Here is a 6950-nt window from a genome sequence, read left to right as displayed (position 1 = left end):
TTTAAGGTGTGTCTCTTGTAGACAGCATATGTACGGGTCCTGTTTTCTTATCCATGCAGCTACCCTATGCTTTTGATTGGATCATTTAATCCATTTACATTTAAGGTTATTATAGACATGTAGTTGTTTATTGCCATTTTATTCTTTAAAGCTGTATTCCTCTTTTGCTATGTTCTTTTCCCACTTTGATCTGTTTACACCATGCTCCTTAACATTTCCTGCAGCATTGGTTTGGTCATAATGAATTCCTTGAGGGTTTTTTTGTCTGGAAAACTTTTTATTTCTCCTTCAATTTTAAATGATAGCCTTGCTGGATAAAGTAGTCTTGGTTGTAAGTTTTTGTTCTGCATTACTTTGAATATTTCTTGCCATTCCCTTCTGGCTTCATGTGTTTCTGTTGAGAAGTCTGATGTCATCCTTATGGGGGCTCCTTTGTAGGTGATAGCCTTTTTTCTTCTCACAGCTTTTAATATTTTCTCTTTATCACTTAGCTTTGGTATTTTAATTATGATGTGTCTTGGTGTAGGTTTCTTTGGGTTTCTTTTTAGTGGAGTTCTCTGTGCTTTTTGAATTTGTGAGAGTTTCTCCTGCATTAATTGAGGGAAGTTTTCAGCTATGATATGATTGAATAAAGCCTCTATCCCTTGTTCTTTCTCTTCTTCTTCAGGAACCCCTATGATGTGGATGTTATTTCTCTTTATGTTGTCACAGAGCTCTCTAAGAGTTTCCTCAGACTTTTTGAGTCTCTTTTCTTTTTTCTTCTCTGCTTTCATGCCTTCATTCCAGTTGTCCTCCAACTCGCTGATTCGATCCTCAGCTGTATCCATCCTGTTTTTAATTCCTTCCATTGTGGTCTTCATTTCTGATATTGTATTTGTCATCTCCGACTGATTCTTTTTTAATATTTTAATATCCTTTTTTATACTTGCTATTTCTTTATTTAGGTGTTCGTGATGACCATCCATTGTTCTAAGATCCCTAAGCATCCTTACAATCATTATTTTAAACTCCGCATCCAGAAGTTTGATTATTTCCATATCACTCAGTTCATCTCCTGAGGGGTCTCTTGTGGTTTCATTTGGATTGCACTTCTTTGTCTTCTCATTGTGCCTGGGTGTCTGGGTGTTTTCTTTGTAGAGCTGGAGTCTAGGCTTGGTGTTGTCTGCTTCCAGTTTTTACTTGTGTTGTTTCTAGGTCTTCTTGGGTTGGCATCAGCTATTATTTGTAATTCACTTTAGGATTTGAGCCCCTTTGAAGTCTTGATTTGTTTGTTTGTTTTTTGTTTTGTTTTTGTATTTTTTTTTCTGAAGCTAGGAACAGGGAGAGACAGTCAGACAGACTCCCACATGCGCCCAACCGGGATCCACCCGGCACGCCCACCAGGGGCGATGCTCTGCCCACCAGGGGGCAATGCTCTGCCCCTCCGGGGCATCGCTCTGCCGCGACCAGAGCCACTCTAGCGCCTGGGGCAGAGGCCAAGGAGCCATCCCCAGCGCCCGGGCCATCTTTGCTCCAATGGAGCCTTGGCTGCGGGAGGGGAAGAGAGAGACAGAGAGGAAGGAGGGGGTGGGGGTGGAGAAGCAAATGGGCGCTTATCCTATGTACCCTGGCCGGGAATCAAACCCAGGTCCCCCACACGCCAGGCCGATGCTCTACCGCTGAGCCAACTGGCCAGGGCCGATTTGTTTGTTTTCTTAACAGGTGATTGTCTTGTTTGCTGATCTCAGCAGGGGGCTTATTTGAAACTGTATCCAGGAATGTGGTGGGTGTGACCTGAGGCTCTGAAGTCCTCTTCTGCCAGTTAATCTCTCTGGGGGTTGGTTGCTTTCTCAGCTTCAGTAGGGGGAGGTGTATCTCAGATCTCCATGGAGACCTGAGTTACTGCCCCTCCTCCCCACTTCTTGTTTTCAGCTGTGTCTTGTTGCACTGATTGGAGCTGGAGAGATGTCTGTATCTCTGTGACTTGGAAATATTTTTGTATTTTGCTTTGTGGAAGGATCAGCCCCTCCCCCAGTTATGGCCACCTCCAGCACTGAATGAGTCAGCTTTTCATGTCATCACCTGTATTCCTCTCCCCCTTACCATCCGTCTCTCTCCCTCTCCTTTCTTTTTGGAAGACAAGCGGGCCCTTCCAACACACCTCGTTCCCTGGTCGCCAGGCAAGTGGCTGTGAGCAGTATTTACTACTGCTCTTTTCCTTGGAGTGAGAGCCCAGCCTCATACCCCCACCCCGTTCCTGTAAGCAGGGGAGATTCAGGCACTCCCTACCAGGTTTTTTGTGGCTTCTTCTTTGCTCCTTGGTTTTTGAAAGCTGTTCTTGTAGTCCAGATTTGGTTTTTCACGCTGCTTGTTCATAAATTAGTTTATAATCCAGTTTGGTGGTGTTAGCTGGGAGTCTGTGCGTCTGCCTACTCCGCTGCCATCTTCAGGTCCAGCCTCTGATTCTTTTTTGAGGGTACATGGTATGGCCATTTTTAAGGGTATGGGTTCATGTTACCAAGTTTTCCCCCTATAGCATGGGTCGGGAAAGTTTTTGGCTGAGAGAGACACGAACACCACATATTTTAAAATGTAATTCCATGAGAGCCATACAACGACCTATGTATGTTATACATTATCCAATAAAAATTTGGTGTTGTCCCAGAGGACAGCTGTGATTGGCTTCAGCCACCTGCAACCATGAACATGAGTGGTAGGAAATGAATGGATTGTAATACATGAGAATGTTTTATATTTTTAACACTTTTTTTTATTAAAGATTTGTCTGCGAGCCAGATGCAGCCATCAAAAGAACCACATCTGGCTCACGAGCCATAGGTTCCCGACCCTTCCCCCATAGAATTGTGCATTGCTCCAGGAACACACCACTGCACCTCTTCCACTACCCTTTTGTCAGCAGTAATGATCTTTGATTCAACTTAAATAGATATGTGCTATTTAAATTCCCTTCTTCTAGCCTCCTAGGACAATTTTCCACAAGGTCAGCCATTACAGATTTATGTTTACTGAGTTTCAACTTATCTCTTGGACCTGTCTCTCTTAAGGCCTCTATTCTTCTTCTGTCTGGGCTGGGCACTCTCCAGCCTCCTGCCTAGCATTTCCCTCTGACTTCCTTTTGCTGTCATTTTTGGGACTCCTTTTGAACCCCTCCAGAGGTGATATCTTAGCCTGCATTCCCCCAGAAAGCAGAACCTGAGTGCCAGGCTTGCATGCAAGTAGTTTATTTTGGAAAGTGATCCCAGGCAGCAGGAGTAGGTGCAAAAAACAAGAGAGAAAGGCATACAAGTCTGTTGTTGTGAGACAAGAGAAACTATATATTGGCCTCTGCTCCTGGTTCCTGGCACAGGACTCCTGGGACCCCAGTCATTTCCTCAGTCATAAGAGCACCAGGAGCATTTCTGGTTCTAATATTTGGTCTTTTACCTCAGTTTCTGACACAGAGCTCTTAAATCCCTTGGTATTTTCTTGTTGATAAGAGTGTCATTTGTTCTAATGAGGTGACTCTGGAATTCACTTCAAAATAGTCTGGGGGTTAGGAGGAGGCAGAGAATACAAGATTGACTAGTATAATTGATAAATTATCCATTGATAATTGTTAATGCTGTGAACATGGTAGTTTATCACACATTCTCCAGACATCTCAATATTTGAAATTGTTCATAATAAAAACCCTTTAAAAAATGTGCCAATCCAGGATAGAGTTGTGTATTCTAATAATAGGAAAGGTGGAAGAGGGCACATGAAGGTTGGCATTGATACTAGTGAATGACAGAAGCTCCAGGTGTCTCCAGGTACATAATGTTGTGTTAAGACAGTGCATTTGAGGGGCAAAGGAAATAGTTCATTAAGAAAAGTGGATGCGCCCTGGCGGGTTGGCTCAGCGGTAGAGCGTTGGCCTAGCGTGCGGAGGACCCGGGTTCGATTCCAGGCCAGGGCACACAGGAGAAGCGCCCATTTGCTTCTCCACCCCTCCGCCGCGCTTTCCTCTCTGTCTCTCTCTTCCCCTCCCGCAGCCAAGGCTCCATTGGAGCAAAGATGGCCCGGGCGCTGGGAATGGCTCTGTGGCCTCTGCCTCAGGTGCTAGAGTGGCTCTGGTCGCAACATGGCGACGCCCAGGATGGGCAGAGCATCGCCCCCTGGTGGGCAGAGCGTCGCCCCTGGTGGGCGTGCCGGGTGGATCCCGGTCGGGCGCATGCGGGAGTCTGTCTGACTGTCTCTCCCTGTTTCCAGCTTCAGAAAAATGAAAAAAAAAAAAAAGAAAAGTGGATGCTTTCTTCCAACACCTGCTAGTTCCGTCCAAGGCACACTTGTCATTCATGGTGAGAACCTGTAGTCTTTAAGAAATAAGTTCTAGTGATTATTTTACCCAGTTATCCATAATTTATTTTAAAAAGGAAGAGAGAATCAAGTCTAAAATATGTCATTATAGAAATGGAGAGGCACGAGGCCAGAAGATTAGTCATTCATTAAAGGCTGGCCATTTGTCTAAATTCTCTGTGTGTGCCCTGAGAGGCTGTCAGTGCAGAAGGAGTATTTAAGTGGGATTATCTGAGCTATTTGCTGCTGCAAAGATGGATGGTTTCTGAGTGGAACCTCTTCTTCTCAGTGACAAGGCATGATATTGAGTAAAATAATGGTCAGCAAGAATATCACCAAACCTCTAATGAGAAGCTGTTGACAGAAATATTGCTCTAACATTTATCAAAAAGCCAATAAATGTCAAGGAAGGGGCTAGGGATGCAGCAGCTCATAAATTCCTTCTCAAGGGTCCTCTAGAGGGGAGTTTTAAGACAAAACACCTGCTCTTTTTCCTGAATGTTGCTAAATAAACTTCCAGGAAGCTTAGGACATTTTTGAGTTGGCTTACCCTGATAGTTTCAAAGGGATATCAGTAGGAAGGCCACTCCAGCTTTTGGTCATAGGGTCCTGTTTTTTATACCAATGCTGTCTAGGTCCGTATTTTTTAATCTTTTATACTTTGTGTGTGTGATGTCACAGTTTGTAGTTAACTAAGAGCCGAGATCTCTTCTAGCTGGAAAAGCCAAATCATTATGTAGATGATTACACTTGCTCACCAAAGAGCCTACATCGATTGTTCCTCTTGAGTCCCATAATACTTGTTATCTATGGTGTTCATTTAGAAGCCAATCCCATGGGTTTGCCAGGTCAAGGAAGATACAGGCAGCGGCCAATGAACAGTAGAGTGAAACAACTACTTCTTATTCTCTCCTCCCCACCCTGCCATGTAAAATCAATAAATAAAATCAGAAGGGAATGAGGGAGATCCCAGGAAGCACAGGTGAAGGCATGGGCCAAGGTCAGGCAGGAAAGGAGTAAAGCCGATGGTAATGCTGGTGGCCGAGGCCAGGCAGGTTCTCACTGAATTCCAGCAGATGGTAGAGAAACTGCGGAGCCAGAAAGCGTAGGGCCATAGGAGACTTGAAAAGACAGGCGAGCGAATAAACAAAAGGTAAAGAATAAACAAAGGAAAATCTGCTCTTCGCAGTGAAAGGCAAGGGAGCAGGAAAAACCGTATTTCGTGGTGGTGGGAGAGCGAACTGGGAGAATCGCGGAGGAAAAGCACCTGCAGCCTTCCATAGACCACACAATCATGGTGATGCCACGTGCCCATGCACCAGTTAAGCAAAGTGCTTGCAGTTGGTAAAACAACACGTAAGCCTAACGCAGCTCTTTCCCCACATGGATGAAGTTTGCATTAACACAAGACCATTGCTGTGGGTAAAGGGGCTCTACCCTGCTGCGCCTTCTGAGGAATTGTTTCTTCAAACAATGCGGAGCTGGAGCATTTATCCACAGACTCATGTCTGCTATTGCTTTAAGGGTGTCCCTGGAGGTCCCCTACTTCTAGATTAGCCTGTTGAAGGCTGAGCAACCTCCAGGATACCAAAAATCATCCTCAGAGAAGCAGAGAGACAAAAGTGCTCGTGAGAGTGACTTAGGCTGCTATAACAAAATGACACTGACATTTGTTTTCTCACTTCTGGAGGCTGAAAGTCTAAGATCAAAGTGTGGCAGGTTTGATTTCTCCTGAGGTCTCTGGCTTGCAGACAGCCACCTTTTCTCTGAGTCTTCCCCATGGCCTTTCCTCTGTGCACAAATATACCTGGTGTCTCTTCCTCTTCATATAAGGATACTAGTCTTATTGGATTAGGGTTCCATCCTATGACCTCACTTAACCATATTACTTCTTTAGAGTCCCTTTCTCCATGTACAGTCAGTGAGGGGGTTCAAACATATGGTTTTTGAGGGCATACAGTTAGTCCATAACAGGGGGAAGCTCCTACCTGTGGAAATGGCCCACCACAATTGCAGGTGAAATAGAGTGTGGGGAGAACAGCTGTTAGGCTTCCCCCCGGTTTACTGGCTGCAGACTCTGACTGATTGGTGCATGGGTGCGTGGCAGCGCCACGTGTGTGGGCTATGTAATGCTGTGGGTGCTGGCCCGCGGGGGAGACTCTTCCAGGTCACTCTCGTACAACTGAGAGGTGCCGCTTTCCCTGCTCCCTTGACCTTCACTGCGAAAAGCAGATTTTCCTTTGTTTATTAGCTCTTTTCCTTTTGTTGTTTATTCACTCACCTGTCTTTGCGAGCCTCCAATAAACGGGTATGGCCCGACGCTTTCCAGCTCTGCAGTTCTACCATCTGCCCAAATTCCGAGGCCACTGGCATTACATAGAGATAGGCCATCAGCACATTGCTCCACATGCGTAGTTCAATTTAATCCTCCCAACCACTTAGGTGATATGGGTTATCATTATCCCTGTTATAACCGTTAAGAAACTGGGACTCAAGAGGTTAAACAATGGGCTCATTGCAAATCTAGTCATAAGAGGTGGGCTCAGAGGCAACCCAACTGTCTGGCTCTTGTCCCATGGTAACTATATTTTTGTATTTGAATTTTAATATGGTTCATAACTTATCTTGTATCC

The sequence above is a fragment of the Saccopteryx leptura genome, chromosome 5 (assembly GCF_036850995.1).
Source record: "Saccopteryx leptura isolate mSacLep1 chromosome 5, mSacLep1_pri_phased_curated, whole genome shotgun sequence".
Classification (NCBI taxonomy): domain Eukaryota; kingdom Metazoa; phylum Chordata; class Mammalia; order Chiroptera; family Emballonuridae; genus Saccopteryx; species Saccopteryx leptura.
The sequence above is the reverse complement of the archived record's forward strand: the minus strand, read 5'-3'. Positions refer to the sequence as shown.